The sequence below is a fragment of the Pelodiscus sinensis genome, chromosome 26, assembly GCF_049634645.1.
Source record: "Pelodiscus sinensis isolate JC-2024 chromosome 26, ASM4963464v1, whole genome shotgun sequence".
Classification (NCBI taxonomy): Eukaryota; Metazoa; Chordata; order Testudines; family Trionychidae; genus Pelodiscus; species Pelodiscus sinensis.
The window spans coordinates 22059701-22077769 of NC_134736.1; the positions used below are offsets into that span (position 1 = coordinate 22059701).

At 53.3% G+C, this 18069-nt stretch overlaps 8 non-coding genes across 8 annotated transcripts; 5 read left to right on the forward strand and 3 right to left on the reverse strand.

The window, feature by feature from the left end:
- Positions 1-1120: 1120 nt before the first annotated feature.
- TRNAM-CAU (transfer RNA methionine (anticodon CAU)) lies at positions 1121-1194 on the forward strand. Its single transcript has one exon. It is a non-coding gene; the product is annotated as a tRNA-Met (tRNA).
- A 1612-nt stretch (positions 1195-2806) lies between these two features.
- On the forward strand, positions 2807-2879 carry TRNAF-GAA (transfer RNA phenylalanine (anticodon GAA)). The gene has a single exon. It is a non-coding gene; the product is annotated as a tRNA-Phe (tRNA).
- Positions 2880-3902: 1023 nt separating this feature from the next.
- On the reverse strand, positions 3903-3984 carry TRNAS-AGA (transfer RNA serine (anticodon AGA)). The gene has a single exon. It is a non-coding gene; the product is annotated as a tRNA-Ser (tRNA).
- A 3444-nt stretch (positions 3985-7428) lies between these two features.
- Positions 7429-7510, forward strand: TRNAS-AGA (transfer RNA serine (anticodon AGA)). The gene has a single exon. It is a non-coding gene; the product is annotated as a tRNA-Ser (tRNA).
- Positions 7511-8748: 1238 nt separating this feature from the next.
- TRNAK-CUU (transfer RNA lysine (anticodon CUU)) lies at positions 8749-8821 on the reverse strand. The gene has a single exon. It is a non-coding gene; the product is annotated as a tRNA-Lys (tRNA).
- Positions 8822-9966: 1145 nt separating this feature from the next.
- On the forward strand, positions 9967-10040 carry TRNAI-AAU (transfer RNA isoleucine (anticodon AAU)). Its single transcript has one exon. It is a non-coding gene; the product is annotated as a tRNA-Ile (tRNA).
- Positions 10041-13471: 3431 nt separating this feature from the next.
- TRNAT-UGU (transfer RNA threonine (anticodon UGU)) lies at positions 13472-13545 on the forward strand. The gene has a single exon. It is a non-coding gene; the product is annotated as a tRNA-Thr (tRNA).
- A 769-nt stretch (positions 13546-14314) lies between these two features.
- On the reverse strand, positions 14315-14419 carry TRNAR-UCU (transfer RNA arginine (anticodon UCU)). Its single transcript has 2 exons — positions 14383-14419; positions 14315-14350 (listed from the first exon to the last, which is right to left on the reverse strand). It is a non-coding gene; the product is annotated as a tRNA-Arg (tRNA).
- Between the last annotated feature and the right edge of the window lie 3650 nt (positions 14420-18069).

The following is an 18069-nucleotide window of genomic DNA, read 5'->3' on the forward strand; positions in this document are numbered from 1 at the left end:
ACTTGCCTGGGGAGGGCAGGAACAAAGCAGCACTTGGCTGCCAGCTGTTTGCACATCTGGACACAGAAGTATCCTGAGCCTTGGTTCTACCAGCCAGTTTCTTTTCAATTCACTGCAAACTGCGTCCCAGCTGTAGGTGACGCTGAATTCACCTGCCTGGGGAGGGTGGGAACAGACCAGCACTTGGGAGCTTGGCTGCCAGCTGCTTAGCACATCTGGACACAGAAGAATCCCAAGACTTGGTTCTGCCAGGCTCCAGTTTCCCCTCTTCTGTTTCTTTTCAGCTCCTTGCAAACTGCCTCCCAGCTGTGGGTGAGGCTGAGTGTGTGTGAAACCAGCTGTGCTTTGGATGATTTTGTTAATTGTTTAAAAAGCCTCAGGCACCTCTTCTGCCTGGGGAGGTGTCTGGAATAGATGCCTAGTGTGACATCACCCTGGGGTTTTACCCCTTTAACCTCACCCAGAGACTCCTGACAAGTCTCCTGTGTCCATCTCTGCCTCAGGCCAAGTGTTCGCATGTTTCATGTTGAAGGAAACTCCTCCTCCCTTTTTCCTGCCAGTCCTTCCCGAGCAAGCTCTACCCTTCTGTGCCAATATACCAATAAAGTGTATTATCCCACCACGTCCCTGTGATACCAACTTCTTCCTGCTTATCACCCATAGTCCTGTGTGTCTGTACCAGCATCTAAGACACAGATTAGATTTTGCTTCCCAGTGGTCCCGCGTCCCTCCTTTATCTCTGCAGTTACAGCACCTGCTCTCTCCCATTTCTGGCCCATCCCCCAGGTGTCCATGTTGTACACTTACCTCTGGGCTTTGGGCACCTGCCCCCATCAAACCTAGTTTAAAGCCTCCTCACTAGGTTAGCCAGTCTGCACCCAAATACTCTTCCCTTCCTCCACAGGTGAACCCCGTCCCTGCTGAGCAGCCCTTCCTGCCACAGCATCCCATGGGCAAGGAAGCCAAAGTCCCCTGCCCACTGAGCTGTAGCTTTCTGTGCCCAGGGGTCAGACACCGCCTGGGCTCGATGGCTGGAGGGAAGTGCGGAACGGCTGCACTTTGGGAGTCAAAAGTGTTGTCTGGAAACATAAAGAGCCATTTTAAAGACATTTCAGAGGAGGGCACCATGGCTTAGCTGGCTAAAGCACCTGCCTCATAAACAGGAGATCCTGGGTTCAAGTCCCAGTGGTGCCTTGTTGTGACCTTTGCTCACATTTACTTATGCCCTTCTGGGACACAGAAGAGGCCTCCCCTGGCCACCCATGTAACTGCTGGTTCAGGAAAAGGCTGATTTGAGAAGGGTATTGGGAAGGAAACCACAAGCCTGGAGCCCCTGCAGAAGCTGCTGGCACTGGCAAGCCTGGAGTGAATGCAGAGGCTGCTGTGACTGGCACTGGCAAGGCGGGGCTCTGACTGCAATTGCTGGGACAGGAGAGCCAGCACCACATGCCCTTGTGATTCCCTGGGGGTGTCCGTGCTCAGAGAGACTGAGGGAGCAACCTTTGCAGCTCCTGTAGCCATAGAGAGTCAGGGTCTGTGGGCATCAGGTGCTTCTCACCTGTGGTTTCCTTCTTCCCAACACTCCTCCCCAATCAGCCTTTTCCTGAGCCAGCAGTTCCATGGGTGGCCAGTGGAGGCCATCTAAGCCATGGTGCCCTCCTTGAAAAGGGCTTTGAAACTGTTCTACTTTATGGTGCCAGACACCCCCTTCCCATTCCAAAGTGCAGCCGTTCCCCATTCCCCTCCAGCTCTTGCCATGACTCAAGGCCTGCGCAGCCCAAGACATTTGATCCAAAACAGAACTGGATCATTTAATGCAGGGAAGGTCAATCAATGGCATTTAACCAGGATGGACAGGGCAGGTGTCCCTAGCTGGTGTATTCTAGAAGCTGGGAATGGGCGACAGGAGGGGTCACTTAACAATTGTCTGTCCTGAGGATTCCCACTGGGCAATGGAATTGGCTGCTGTTGTGAGACAGGATCCTGGGCTAGTTGGGCAACTGGCATGGCCCAGTCTGGCTGTTCTGATGTTCTGTTTGGTTTCTGGTCTTGTCCCCTCTGGACAATGGAAAATGGAGCCTCGTCCTGAAGGGAATAGAAAGTGGCCTGTGAAAGGCAAGGGTAGTTAAGGAGAGACCTATGTTTATGTGTCCCTGATGGTCTAGTGGCTAGAATTTGGCACTTTCACTGCTGAGGCCTGGGTTTGAGTCCCAGTCAGAAAAATCAGCCTTGTCTGTATTAATGAAATCTGCCTGGTCTTTGCCCTTTTCCATCACAGGGAGGGCCAGGGGGCTGAGGGAAGGGAGGGGATGGGGTGCCAGAGGCAGGCTCTGACTGGGAGACACTCCCAGCAGCCAAGCACATTTCTCAGGCAGCCCCTTCCCTGCGCAGGGGGCACAGGTCACACGCCTGGGTGAATAAGAGCTTGTGGGGACTGGCCAGGGCTTCAAGCAGGCAGCTCCCATTGGCCACAAACAAGCCTGGAGCAGGGACCAGGCATGAAGCCTTTTCCTCTGCAGCTGAGACACACAAAGGGCCCAGCAGCCCCTTCTCTCAGCTGTGCGTGGGGGCAGGGCGAGCAGGGAATCTGCCTGAGGCTTCTTGCTGCCATGTTGGGTGGCTTCATGGGCTGGATCCAGCCCGCTGGCCTGTATTGCCCAGGCCTGGCTTAGAGGGAACCTTGGCTCTGGGCTGTGGGGGAGAGGCACTGTGGAAAGGCCAGTCTGGCCTTCCTGGGCAGGGCATGACGACATGCGGCCAAACATCCTGGACAGAGAATTACAGGCCAGACAGGCCTTTTACCACAGCCAAAGTAACTCAATTGGGAGAGCGTTTGACTGAAGATCTAAAGGTCCCTGGTTCAATCCCAGGCTTTAGCAGGTGCTAGTAGGGGCTAATAATTTCAAGTTAATGGGTTTGTTTAGAGCTGCCCTCACAAACTGCCTGGTAGAATGAAAGCTGAGCTACAGCCTGGGGCGCTATTCTTCCAGGGGGCAGGTACAAGGGCTGCACTTGCAGGAAATCAGGTGACACCACAAGAAACACTCTGTGTGGGCCTGGCTGGAATGTGGCATCACATGAGCCTGTTGTTAGCACCAATGTGCCCTCCTGGGGGCTGAGGAGCACTAGAGCTGTTGGGCAGCTCTGCTCTCCCAGCCTGGGGCTGGCTGTCTGGGCCATACACACACTGGTCCCTACCTCCCTTTCTAGGACAGGGCTCCTGCTGTTAGGACAGGGCTCCTGCTGTTCCTTGGTTTACTCAGCCTGGGAGTTGGGCTTATCCCAAGCAGCAGGAGCTGTGTTTATCTGGGGAGACACAAATCAGAGCAGAACCTTCCTGTCCCCCATTTCTGCTTGGCTTTGAACCAGGAGCCTTTTGCACATTAAGCAAACACGATAACCACCACCCCACAGAAACATGCTTGTCAATTTTTTTCTGTACATAAACTTGGACAAATATTCTGTTACTAATTCTTTGCCCAAGGCAGAGCAAGAGCAGGGAACAAGGCCCCCCCCCAATACTTCTCTAGACCCTTTGCTCCCAACACGGGGGGGGGGGGCTGTGCGCCTCGGGAGGAGTGACCCACATCATATCCCCAGCATTTCTGCCCTTCATGGATGGACCTATGGGGGCAGGCCCAGATGTTTCATCCTCTCACTCAACTCCTATCACACTCTAGAGCAGGGCAGCCCCCGGGGTAGGACTGAGCCATGGGGTGCTGAGCAAGGGGCAGAGGCTGCAGGAGCTGAGAGTTTCCCTAGAGCTCAGGGACCCATAATGAGGCACCATGGCCACTGTCTCTCTCGGAAGGTGCAGAAAGGGATTGACTGGGGACAGGGAGAGTGGCTCAGGGGTTGTGCAGCTTGTTGCCCTGGTTAGGGCGTGGCCAAAACACAGGCCTCACTGTGAGCAGGATTTGAACCTGCACAGGGAAACCCTATTGGATTTCTAGATCAATGCCTTAACCACTCGGCCATCACAGCTGTGAGCTTAGCAATGCCCCAGGGCCAGAGAAACTGGTAACTAATCCCAGTGCCTAGGCCTCACCTCACCTGCCCCACAGAATTCACAAGGCAAACCTGGCTCCCAGAACACAGGGGGAGCCTGGGGGCTCCTTGCTGGGCCATGGGGTGAAGCATCAAACCAGCCTCCTCCTGTGGGCCTGTGAGTGTTGCTGTCCCTGCTGTACAGACAGGGCCATGGAGGCAGGGAGAGATTCACTGAATGGGCCAAGGGCACCCAGTGAGTTAGAGCCCAGCTCTGCCCCCAGCTCCCTGTCCCACCCACCGACGTGCTGACTCCCTCGCTGCCAGGGGCTGTTTGCATTGGCCTCTTTTGCTGTCTTTTCTGCTGTGAGACATTGGGACAGTTGGCCAGGGCGTCCCGCATTTGCCATCTCCCTCTGTGCAGGTGTTGTCCAGAGCCCCGACTAGCAAACGCTGACACTGCTGTTAGGTCCAGACCAGAGGGGAGAGTTTAAGGGTTATTTCGGAAGAAGGGTTTTCTCTCCAAATAACTGCATCTAAACAGTGTTTTTTATTTCATAATAAAGTATTTTGAAACAGCGCCCAGATACGATTATGCAAATATAGCGCGGGATATTTAAATCCTGGTTCCATGTAGAATTTCGAATGTCTCCATTTGCATCCCTCTCTGGAAAGAGGATGCAAGTGTTGACATGTCCTGTGTGTTGCAACCTCCCAGCACTCACCTGATGTTCCCTCCCCGCTGCCTGAAGCCGTTTGGGAGTCCTCCTGCGTCTCCTGGCGCTGCAGGTCATCAGCGTTGTCATCCTGAAGCTGCAGCTGCTGCTGCCCAGGTGTCTCCATCCCAGACTCCACAACTATCCCTGGAGACAGGGGCTCCCACACCCCGGGATTCGGTCCAGTTCCTCACAGTATGCACAGTGCTGCGGTGCTTCCCCAGAGCGGGACCTGCCCTCACGGGCCCTCACGTACCCCTCCCGCAATTGGTTGACCTTGGCTCTGACTTGGTCTAGGATGCAGGAGGGGGGAGGTGGCCTTTCTCTGCAAGGCCATCAGCCATTGGACCATATGTTAGATAATTTCATGGAGGGTAGGTCCATAAAAGGCTAGTAGCCAGGGGATAAAATGGTGTCCCTGGCCTCTGTTTGTCAGAGGCTGCAGACGGATGGCAGGAGACAAATCGCTTGATCATTGTATTCGGTCCACCCCCTCCGGGGCACCTGGTGCTGGCCACTGTCGGCAGACAGGACACTGGGCTAGACGGACATTTGGTCTGACTCAGTACGGCCGTTTTTATGTTCATAAATGTCTGCATTCCTCCACCTGGACTGCCGGGCCTGCAGAGACTTCCCCTCGGATCACAGCTCCAAGAGGGTCTTTTATCTCTGGCCCAGACAATGACAATGTCCAGTGTTTCTGCCCCTTGCTTGGACCTGTGATGTGTCCCTGAAGGGGTCTCTGGGGGCTTGTGCCTGTGACATGGCTCTCTGGAAGGCAGACGTGCTCAATCTTAGGCAAAGGACCCAGAAACAACACTTTATGGCAAAAAACACAAGGACGGCTCTTGGTCCACATCCCCGGGCCACACAGAGTATCCAGAAGTCACTTCCCCACCTCTCCCTTGGCTGCTCTAGAGCTTAGCCCAAAGTCTGATAAACTCTACTCTCCCACCCAACAACCTCTGGGACTCCTCTCCTGCCCAGCTCCTCACACCACGGAGAGCACAGGGCAGCCACTGCCCCAGCGTCACCACTTCTGGTCTTTGCGTAATGGCCCCTTTCAGGTCCTGGGTCAGCCAAGCAGTTTCATGGGTGGCCAGGGGAGGCCTCTTCTGTGTCCCAGAAGGACCTGGGAAAATGTGAGCAAAGGAAGCAACAAGGCACCACTGGGAGTTGAACCCAGGCTCTTCTGTTTAGACGGAGCAAGCTAAGCCATGGTGCCCCCCTCAAGCTGTTGGGTAAAACTGCTCTATGGTCCCAGACAACACCTTTGACTCCCAAAGTGCAGCAATTTCCTTCCAGCCCTGGCTGTGTCTGTGGCTGAGTTGCACAAAGGAAGATACAAGATCGCTGGGGGGGTCTTTGCTGGATGAACGTGCCTGAGGAAAGACGCCGGAAGCGCAACAGACACACAAAAGGGGACGAGGGACAGTTTGAGTCACACACACGGCAGGTGGCGCAGCTCAGCCAGGGACCTTATCCACTCATAGAGCTTCACAGCTTCTCCACCCGCCAAACCCCACCAGGCAAACTGCCCCATGGGCCTTGCCCGCACCATGCTCAGGGCCTGGGGATTGTCTGTCAGTTTGACAGACCAAATAACTAACCACCCCACTGCTCTGGAGTCTCTGCCTCTCATGGGCCTTCTCATCCTCACACTCCTCTTTGTCTCCAGGCAGACCCTGTTCTGCTATAGCCACCTCCCTCTGGCTGTCACTCCTGGGCCTTCTAGAGTAAAATGTGCCTCTTCATTCTGACTTTGAATACCTGGGGTTTTAGCAACCAGATCTGCACCTAACACAAGCTAGTGAGGAGTCTGGACAGCTTCTGCCGCAAGGGAGACAGTAACTGCAGGGCATCCTTGCCAACTATTTTGGAGAGCAAAGGAATGCAAACTATTTGTCAGTGAACTACAAGGAAACTGTCACCCCAGGTGGGACTTGAACCCACAATCCCTGCCTTAGGAGGCCAGTGCCTTGTCCATTAGGCCATTGGCGCACACAGAAAAGCCTGCCAGGGAAAGAAATTCAGCTTTCTAAATGGCCCTTCTTCAACTTTTAGCTCCTAATGAAGCCCCTTTGAAGAAGCCAGATACACAGGAAGGGCTGATCACACCCCTCTGAAAATCAGCTTTCCATAGGTATAGGCAGATGGCTCCAAGTCATGGGTCTTGACATCTCATCTCCCTCCCGAATCCAGGGAAGTGTCTCCTGCCCCTGCAGTTTCCTGATGCTCTATGGCCCTGTCTGTACAGCAGGGGGAGCAACACTCACAGCCCCACAGGAGGGCCCCTGGCAGCCTCTGATGTTCCGTGTGTGAGCCCCAGAGCCAGCCCTGAGTGAGGGAGGCAGGGGGAGCAGCTCACACATGCCAAGAGGCTGGCTAGTGGCACGACATGAGCCTGCCAGGCAGCAGTGACATCACAAGGAACTTTTACAGCACCTCAGCTCATTGGCTGGGAGGCAGTGACCTCACAGAGCAACCTTGGCAACAGCCAGGTGGGACAGGGGCAATTTCAGAGACCCCCATGGCCTGGCTGCATGGAATCTCCTTTGTGAAGTTTTCCCTTGAACTCACCTCTAAGGCAGCCTCAGACCAGAGCACCCAGGACCCCTCTGCATGACTGCTGAAATGGTTTGCTGTGTGAATTCTGTGGGTCAGGTGACGTCAGGCCTGGGCACTGAGATTATTTACCAGTTTCCCTGGCCTACTGTTACTTAGAGCTGTGATGGCCGAGTGGTTAAGGTATTGGACTAGAAATCCAATAGGGTTTCCCTGCGCAGGTTCAAATCCTGCTCACAGCGAGGTCTGTATTTTGGCCACAAGCCTTTCTAGAGCAACATGGTACCCAAACCCTGAGAAGAACTTGGCCTGTCCCATCAGAAAGGACACCTGGGGCTCGTCTACACTGGCCTCTTTTCTGAAAGGGGCATGCTAATTTTACAGGTCGTAATAGGGAAATCCGCGGGGGATTTAAATATCCCCCGCGGCATTTAAATAAAAATGTCCGCCGCTTTTTTCCGGCTTTTCTAAAAGCTGGTAAAAAGCGGTGGACATTTTTATTTAAATGCCGCAGGGGATATTTAAATCCCCCGCGGATTTCCCTATTACGACCTGTAAAATTAACATGCCCCTTTCGGAAAAGGGGCCAGTGTAGACGTAGCCGCTGTGTCTACACTGCACGGCTCTTCTGGAAAAACCTACGCAAATTTCAAAACCCAATTTGTGTAGCTTTTTCTTCTGCTTTTTTTGGAAGAAGCTTTTCTGACATTTGGCCTGTGGACACTGGGCAAGTCACACAAGGGAGGCAGCAGGCAGAAGCTGCCCAATGCACCAGCCTGCCAGGGCAGGGGAAGCCAAGCCACAAGCCTCCAGTTGCTGCCTGGCCTGATTCATCTCCCTTCCCCAGGCTGGCAGCAAGGGGCATTCTCAGCTGATGTCACGCCCCTCTGTCACATGGGTGTTGGGCTCATGAACAGGCTAGTAAGCAGCAGTTGCACTTACCTGGGCACCCAGGGGAGCAGCAATAAGAGCAGAGCCTGTCTTTCAACCAGGGACCTTTTGCATGTTAGGCAACAGCGAAAATCACTACCCCACAGAAACACACTTTGGCTTTGGTGGAACGTGTCTGACTGTTCTGTTACTCAGTCCTTCTAACACCCTGCTCTGCGGGGGAGGGGATGCACCTTGTGAACACTCCACCTCTTGTTCTCAGGGAAGCCACTAACCCGAGCTGCCAGCTCCTCATTTCCCCACCAGCCCCTTGAGATTTGTAGCTCAAAGCTGGAGCTGCTGTGGAAGGAGGTGAAGCTACAGAAGCTGACAGGGGAAAATCAGCAGGCCGAAGGTTTTTTCTCCTCCCTGGGCTGATGTGGAGAAGAAAATCCTCTTCCCTTCTCCTCAGAAAATGGAACTTGCAGCTTGTTTTTTCTCTGCTTTTACTAAAGCTGGACCCCAGGACTAGACTTTTTCTTTCTAAAACCCTGGTGAAAGCTGAGAGTGAATTGCTTGTAGGCTGAGAATGTGAGTTAAAGAAGGGCATCACCCAGCATGGGGATTGAACCCATAACCCTGAAATTAAGAGTCTCATGTTCTACCAATTGAGCTAGCCAGGCTGTGTGCAACAGCTTTCCTAATATGCCATCATAGGGTAGCAGGAACCGAGAGTTCTCAAGTGCCTGACTCAAGGCTCTTTCTTGCCCCTAATGGAGGGTTCTGGTCTGTGCGGAGGTTTGAGCACAAATCCCCCTCCTGACACACCCACTTCTTTCCCCACAAGGAACGGCTCCATTTCCATCTCTCCAGGGACAGGAGAAGGGGACGGTTTCAGGATTTCTTTTACCGATGCAGCATGGGGAGATGGAGGGAATTCAAACTCCTTTGAAAGCTTTGTTCTTCTGGCACCAAGTGTGACAGGATGGGTGACATGCCATGCTGACGCCAGCAACCATGACCAAACTTCTGAGAAGGAAAATGTATTTTGTTAAAAGGAACAATGTGAAGTGTGTGTGCAACTGACTGAACGTGACCTTGCGTTGTGTGTGAGGGTGTGTCTAGACTACTGAGTTTTGTTGACAAAAGTGGACTTTTGTTGACAAAACTATACCAACGTCTACACTACCGCTGAGTTCTGTCGACATAAAGTCGACAGAACTCAGCAGTTTTGTCGACGCTGGTATACTTCATTTTACGAGGCATAACACCTTCAGTCGACAGAGTTCTCAATGTGTCTGGACGCTCTTTGTCGACAGAAGTTTTGTCGACAGATACTGTCGACAAAACTTCTGTCGACAAAACCCGGTAGTCTAGACGTACCCTGAGAGATAGTGAACCTACTAAAACCAGCCTGATCTAGCTTTTCTGCTGCAAGGATGAGACTAACACCCATGCAACTAAGTTTATCTCTGCATATTGAGATAAAAGTAGCTTTAAGCATTAAGCCAATAGTAACGCTGTCACTAGCTTATGTGATGTCTATTCTATTTTGTGTGCAACCATGAATGTATATAAGGTTACCATGGACATTTGATTTTGGAAGTCTTTCTTTTGAAACTTCCCACAGCTCTTAATAAAAGTGTTTTTCTCCTTCCAACCCTGAGTCTGGATTTCCGTGACACCTCAAACCAACTGGACTAGCCAGCCCACGTCACAGTGAGTCACTAGTGGCGCTGTCAGAGAAGAGCCCTTGGCAGGTCCAGTCATCCTGGCAACTGCTGGAGGTGCCTTTCAGAAAGGGCCATTTGTGAGCTTAGTCTTGGCAGGCCGGCTAGCTCAGTTGCTTAGAGCGTAGTGCTAATAATGCTAAGGTCATGGGTTCAAGCCCCATGCTGGCCACTGAAATGTTTGCTGTGGTGATTGTCCTCACCCAGCCTTTAGCTGCCTGCTATGGACAGGGAAGCAGAGACACACAAGAGGCTGAGACCTTTGCAGGAAGCAGAGCAGAGAGCTCATAGGAGGAGGCTCCAGCCTGCACAGCCCCAGTGGCTAAAAGGGCCTTGGCCTGGCCTGCTTTCCCTAATGGCAGGGAAAACCCTTCTCTTCCCTCCATTGCCCCAGTGGGGTGACGTGATTCCCAAATTCCTGCTGCTGCAGTGGCTGGCCCAAGGCTCCCTGCAGGGGGCAGGTTCCTCCAGCCCAAGCCACAGAGGGAGGTTCCATATGTCCAGGAGGCCTGGGGCATGTGCCCGGCCCACAACACTGCTGCCAACCACCTGGTCACCTGCGTCAGCAGCCCTGTGTGGCCGTGTTCTTGTGCAAGAAGCCACCAGTGCAGACAGAGCCTTCGTGTGCAGAGCCGTTCCGCTGCTTATTGTCACGGGGGTTTCTTGTGCATGAAGGAGCAGTGTGATAGTCCACGCTTAGCCTCATTGGCATATTGCTTGCTCAAGAACCCGTCAGTGTAAACATGGCCCCCGTGCTTTCTGTCTAAGCTTCAAAAATGTTGTGCAAAGCAGGAAGATTCTAGAGCCTTCCTCGGCAAGTGAGTCTGAATCCTGCACCACGACCTCAGTGGGACCCGCTGGTGAAATACTGGCTTGCTGCAAATCCTTGGTAATGCCAGGGTTTGGCTTCCTTGGCAATGTCTGCACCACACATTGTTGTGCAATAAGATACGCAAATGAGGTGTGGGGATGAATATTGCCACACCTCATTTGCATACCATATGAGCCATCATTTTTGCAGCAGAGACTTTTGTGCAAGAAGAAGCTGTCTACACTGCTCCTTCTTGCACAAAAAAACCCTCTTGTGCAGAGCTGTTCCGCCACTTATTTTCAGGAATCCTCGTGCCAGTTGGCAGAAAAATCCAGTTCTGAGCAGTCTCTGAGTGGCCGGTGCCTGAGGGGATCCAACATGAATCCCTAGGTTACATGTCACAAGCACCATTTAGTGGCCCCAGTTACTGACCTAAACACCATCATAACACGACGTCTACGTCTACACTGCAGCCTTCTTGTGTAAGAACTGTTTTGTGTAAGCGTTCTTGTGCAAAAGGTCTTCCACAAGAGCACGTCCACACTGCCAAGTACTTTGCACAAGAGATGTGCTTTTGTGCAAGAGCATCCATGGCAGTGTGGTTGCTCTCTTGTGCAAGAAAACTCTGATGGGCATTTTAGCCATACGGGTTTATTGCACAAGAAATTCATGTTGCCTGTCTACACTGCCCTCTTGTGGAAGAGCTCTTGTGCAAGAGGGCTTATTCCTCGTGGGGAGAGGAATAACTCTTCTGGAAGAAGCACTGTTTTCCAACAATGTAGTGCAAATTTACTTATGCAAGAACACTCGTGCTGTGCTCTGCATGTTTTTGTGCAAGAACATTGAGCAAAAACCCTGCCATGTAGATGTAGCCTACAGGTTTGTATTCATTCAAAGAGTTCACATACAAAGGAAATGTCTCTATTAAACAGACACTCTCGCAGGGGGCGCTTGGATTTAAACCAAGGACCATAGGATCTGCAGTCAAACACTCTGCCACTGAGCTACACGCCCATATGAAAAAAAGTGTCTGCAGCCAGTATTGAGAAGTGGGTGGGGAACAGGAGGCTTTTGTAGAACACACATCTCAGGTGGGACGGACCCTCACTGACCCCAGATTGTGACTGGTCCTAACATGGAGTTTGTCCAGAAAGCATCAGAACTGGGGCAGGACAGAGGTTCTGTCCACACAGAAAAGTTATTTTGAAACAATGGCCGTTATTCCAAAATAACAAGGCAAGAGTCTACACAGCAATTCCGTTATTTTGAAGTAACTCTGAAATAACGGACGGCTAATTCCAACTTCTGTAGACCTCACTGTACGCAGAAAAATGCCTATTCTGAAATAGCTATTTCAAAATGAGGCGCGTGTACATGCTCCACTTCTGCTATTTCAAAATATCCCCTCCCCAGGGCCATTCTGAGTTATTCCCCCTGGGGCTCTAAATCAAGGTAACACGTCTACATTAGGGAAGCCTCCTCAGACTCATTTTGAGGTTTCCCTGCAGTGTAGACGTGCTATTTTGAAATAACTGTTCCAGAAGAGCTTATTCCAAAATAAAAGTGCCGTGTAGACGTAGCCAGAGAGTCCTGAGAGATGAAGCAGCCGGAGGGAAGCCAGGAGAGCAGAGGCCAGACTGAGAACTGAGTGCCCCAGCTGTCTACCTCAGGCCTTCTGTCTAGGTGTAAGGGGAAGTACTAATGACTCTGAATCCTCCAATCTGAGTTTAAATCTCAGTGGGACGGGCTGGGGTGGTTGCTGGGAGGTCCTTGTGCTCCAGGCTTTTTGGCTTCCTTGCCTTGAGGTTCACTAAGGTGGTTCTGCTCTCAGTCCGTCCCTCACAGGCCCTGTGGGCTGCTGGAGGGCTGAGCCCGTCGCCCAGGCCTGGCGCGGGGATGGAACATGGGGCACGTTTCCCCCTGTGAGCGTGTGCGGGGGCAGGAGGGAGCCACACGGGCCCAGCTGGAGGTTTTGTGCTGGGGCTGGAGGCTTGAGCCCGAGCTGTCGGCCTCAGCGGGACTTGCTCCTCCCCCCTCTCCTGCCTTGCTGCCTCCTTTGGCCAGCAGCGCTCAGGGGCAGCCGGGAGAGCCGGCACCAAGGGCAGAGGAGGCCGAGGCACAAGCCCCTCAGAGGGGACAGGCCTGAGGCCTCTGGCTTGCCCAGGCTCACGCCAAGGGGCTTTCTGTGGTGCCGGGCGGGGGAGGGAGGCCAGGCCCAGGCCAGTGGGAGAAGGGGCAGCGCCTGCCAGGGCAGCAAGGGGAGCTGCAGGGAGCGAGACGCGGCGTTTCTGCCTGGATCACTCAAGGGTCCCTCTGCGGGTGAAGCGCCTGTGACACTCCTGTGCTGCTGGGTTCCTCTGCCCCTCCCCTGGGAGGCCGGCCCCTTCGGGGGCTCTTGTCCTGGCACTCGTCCAAGGGCCACCTGGGCAAAGCAGCCTGCCCCAGGCACCTTCCATAGCTCAGCTGGCAGAGCAGAGGCCTGTAGCGGGTGCTCGGCAAGTGCCCTTAGGTGGCTGATTCAACTCCAGCTGAAAGGAGAGATTCTTCTCCCTCCCCCTGGCTGCAGGCCTGGCCTTAGGACCAGGCGGCTGCCTTGGGTCTGTCCCTTTGGGGCCTGCTGCTACAATTGACAAAAAGGTTTTGGGTTCCAGCTGCCAATCAAATGTCTTGGGCTGCACAGACCTTGAGTCATGGCAAGAGCTGGAGGGGAATGGGGAATGGCTGCACTTTGGAATGGGAAGGGGGTGTCTGGCACCATAAAGTAGAACAGTTTTAGGGCTGCTTACAAGGAGGGCACCATGGCTTAGTTGGCTAAAGCACCTGCCTTGTAAGCAGGGGATCCTGGGTTCAACTCCCAGTGGTGCCTTGTTGCCAGGTCAATGGGTTTTTTCTTCTCACCATTCTTCAACATGTATCTGGAGTTGCTTTTACCTTCAGTTGAGCTTGGTGGTGCCCTCACAGTGGGAGTAGGATAGTAGCAAAGAGCAGGAGGTGCCCTAGGGGTTTGATTTAGAGAGGCTTAGCTAGACTTGCTAAATCAAGCTCTGGAAAATGGATTGCAGCAGTGATCTCCACCTGAGTGAAGACATGGCCTAATGGTGCAATTAGTTAGATGCCGACAATAACGGCCCCACTGCTGGTAACTCACAGAGGCTACATCTACACTAAGGCTGTGTCTAGACTGCATCCGTAAAAGGGATGTAAATTAGACACATCGCAATTGCTAATGATGCGGGGATTGAAATACCCCTCGCTTCATTTGCATAAAAATGGCTTCTGCTTTTTTCCAGCTTGGAGCTTTGCCGGATCCTTCAGAAAATAAACCCTTAAGATAAGTATTAAGGGATCTTTTGGAAAAGGTTTTATTTTTCGAAAGATCCGCGTCTAGACTGGTGCTTTTTTCCAACAAAGCTCGGAGCCTGCGTGTTGCACAGCACTGGTAGGAGACACAGAGGGTCTATTGGCACCTGCAGCCTCTCAGAACAACCCCCATCCTAACCCCCAAGTCCTAGCCCTTCCCTCCACCCTTAATGGGGTCTGCTGGGAATTGCCTGGATGCCAGGCCACCTCAGTGTCAGCCTAAGGACTGACTGGTCTGTAAAAGCTGCAGCCTGGAAATGAGGAAGCAGCTAAAGTGACTCTGGTGGGACTTGAACCCACAACCTTTGAATGTCTAGCTGGGCTCACATTAACCAGTGCAGCTTAGAAGTCCAATGTGCTTTCCGTTGCACCACAGAGCCAGATGGACTGTTGTTGTTGATATTGCCACTCTCTGGGACCAATGCAAACAGCCCCATAGCAGTGAGGGAGTCAGTACACGGGTGGGTGGAGCAGAGAGCTGGGGACAGAGCTCAGCTCTAACTCACTAGGGGTGTGCACCTGTGTGTGTGTGAGCCCCCATGGTACCCATTGGTGCCTGCTGGGGGGTGGAGGGTCCCCTGGTGCCATAGCTCCTCCTGGGGAGGGGTGGATGGACCCCTGACCCAGTATTTCCTGCTGGGGAGAAGTAGAGGTAGCCCATTCCCTATAGCTCCTGCCAGGAGGGACCCTGACCTCTTATCTCCTGATGTGGTTTCAGTTTTTCCCTGGCGGATGCTCCAGACATGAGGGATACCAGCGCACTGGCCCAGCCAGTGATGGTTTTATACACAGCAGGGAAATTCCCCGGCTTCTCCCCCTCACAGAGCTGCTGCCTCTCTGGGAGGTGGATGAACTGCGGGTGCGGGACAGCTCCCTGCCAGCAGGGACAGCATCCAAGGCACCAAATATCGCTGGGTCTGCAGCCAGTGTTGGGAACTGGGCAGGAAACAGGAGGCTTTTGTGTCACACATGTCTCAGGTAGGACGGACCCTCACTGAGCCCAGACTGTGACTGGTCCTAGCCAGGAATGTGTCTGGGGCTGGTTTGTGACACTCTCAGGCCGTGTCTACACTGGGCGTAAGAGCGACGCTGCCGCGGTCGATGTTCCGGGCTCTAGGGAAGACCGGCTGATTGGAACTGAGCTGTGCAGAGTCTTGCAAAGGGAACCGCAACTTCTCTGGAGATTTGCTGAGTTTTAGATGAGGGTTTATCAGAAGGGACGTTGTGAGCTCTGGAATAAGGTGGGTGGGGCAGGAAAAGCTACTTACAGGCAGGGGAATTAGCTCAAGTGGTAGAGCGTTTGCTTTGCATGTGAGAGGCAGTGGGATCGATATCCACATTCTCCAGTAACAGATGTTTGCTGCTTCCTCTTTTCCACAGGCAGAGCCAGCCAGGGGCTAAGTGCTTCCTCAGATTAGATTTTGCTTCCCAGTGGTCCCTCGTCCCTCATTTATCTCTGCGGTTACAGCCCCTGCTCTCTCCCATTTCTGGCCCATCCCCCAGGTGTCCATGTGATTCACTTACCTGTGGGCTTTGGGCACCTGCCCCCATCAAACCTAGTTTAAAGCCTCCTCACTAGGTTAGCCAGTCTGCACCCAAATACTCTTCCCTTCCTTGACAGGTGAACCCCAACCCTGCTGAGCAGCCTTTCCTGCAACAGCATCCCATGGGCAAGGAGGCCAAAGCCACCTGCCCACTGAGCTGTAGCTTTCTGTGCCCAGGAGGCCAGAAACCACCTGGACTCCATGGCTCGAGGGAAATGGGGAACGGCTGCACGTTGGGAGTCAAAAGTGTTGTCTGGAAACATAAAGAGCCATTTTAAAGATACTTTGGAGGAGGGCACCATGGCTTAGCTGGCTAAAACACCTGCCTCATAAACAGGAGATTCTGGGTTCAACTCCCAGTGGTGCCTTGTTGTAACCTTTGCTCACATTTACTTATGCCCTTCTGGGACACAGAAGAGGCCTCCCCTGGAACTTCTAGTTCAGGAAAGGCTGACTGGGGAGGGATGTTGCGAAGAAGTAAACAACAAGCCTGGAGCCAGTGCAGGGGCTGCTGTGACTGGCAATAACAGGGCTCTCACTGCAATTACTGGGACAGGAGAGTCAGCACCACACACACTTGTGAATGCGTGAAGGAGTCAGGGCCTAGAGAGCCTGAGGGTGCAACCTCTGCAGCTCCTGCAGCCATGGAGAGTCAGGGTCTGTGGGCAGCAGGAGCTTCTCACTTGAGGGGGAGAAACCTCTTGGGACTTGTGGTTTCCTTCTTCCCAACACACCTCTGCAATCAGCCTTTTCCTGAGCCAGCAGTTCCATGGGTGGCCAGAGGAGACCTCTTCTGTGTCCCAGAAGGGCTTAAGTAAATGTGAGCAAAAGCTGCAACAAGGCACCAATGGTAACTGAACCCAGGAGCTGCTGTTTATTTGGCAAGTGCTTTAACCAGCTAAGCCACAGTGCCCTACTCAGACCCACCTCTAAACTGTTCTATGTACGGTCCCAGACAACACCATTGTCTCGCAAAGTTCGGCCATTCCCCATTTCCCTCCTGCCTTCCCACCCAGGCAGTGTCTGGCTCCCTGGGCACAGAAGGCTACAGCTCAGTGGGCAGAGGCTGTAACATGCACATCTCCCCCAGCCGCTGGGCCTGCAGAGTTGCCTTTGAGGTTCTCCAGGGTTGGGGGAGGGCAAAATGAAGCAAACTTTAATTCTCTGGCTTGTAAACCCCTTGGTCTCAGGGTTTAGGTTGGAGTCCCCAGGTGGGGGCCCGGCCTCCTTCAGTTTGGTCCCTTCCTGAGGGCACAAAATTGGCATCAGAGAATTCATTTGCCCTGCAGCAATCTCTGTTGGCCAAAGGGTTAGCAACCGAATATTTGCCCAAGCTTAAGTGCAGTAGCAGAAAACGCTATTGAGTGTGATTCTGTGGTGTAGTGATTATCACATTTGCCTAACACACAAAAGGTCCCTGGTTCAAAGCCAGGCAGAAACACAGGGTCTTCTCTTATTGCACTTCCCCTGGGTACCCACAAGGCAGTTCTAAGGCCTGTCTCCTGGTGCAGGGATGGGTGGCCTCTGTGCTGGCTTTCAGGAGCATGTGGGAGACAGCTCAGCAGGTTAGGCTGAGATAGGAGGATGCAGGGCTGGGGCTGAGACTTCTCAGCTGTGCCTTGCCTGGGACCAGGTCACTGCAGCCACACAGTGCAGGGCCCACCCTGGAAGTGCCAATGCTGTGCACCTTCAGGGCAGTGTGGCTGTGGCCTTTGGTGCAAGTGGACACAAAGCCACATAATGCCCAGCCATCCTGTTCCCCTGGCTTTCTTCCCCCCCAGCTCACCCAGCACCCCCAGCTTCCTTTGACACCCTCCCTTGTTCCTGCTTCCCCACCCTGCTCCTTCATCCATATCCCTTATGCTCCCTTTCTCCTGGCCACACACGGAACTACTTGGCGCTTCTCAAGCCAGGCCCTGCAAGGAGCCACCAGGCAGGATCCAGCCCTTGGAGCTCAGCTTGCACTCAATCTGGGAGTTTCCCAACACATCTCACCTGAAAAGAGGTGACTTGTTCTCCTTCCATCTGACCTTACGTCTCCGCTCTACGTCTTCGCTCCCTTCAAAGGTCTCCGCTGCCTCGGGACCCGCCTCCTCAGGGCGCTGCCCCTCTGCCACTGGGCTGGGAGCGGGATACTCCACAGTCTCTCTGCACTTGGGCTGAGAAGTCTCACGGGGACTCGTCTGTTGATGGGTTAGTCAGCCCAATGGCCAGCCAGATCCATTCCGTAGCGCTGCCCGAGAGGGAGCTTTACAAGTGCCCAGTGTCCATTGGTATTTTCTGGGGCTCTGTGTAGGGGATTGGGCTTGGCCATCTTTTCCACGGGAAATGCCTCTTCTTTGGAACAGCAGCTCCCACAAGTTCATGGAACTTCTTCCCAGCTTGGGAAAGGGACGACTAAGGGGTGATGGGAAAAATATTTGTGCTGTGAAAACAGCAGGGGCCCCAGGAAAACTCAGGCCTGATGTTACCTGCCCCCACACAAT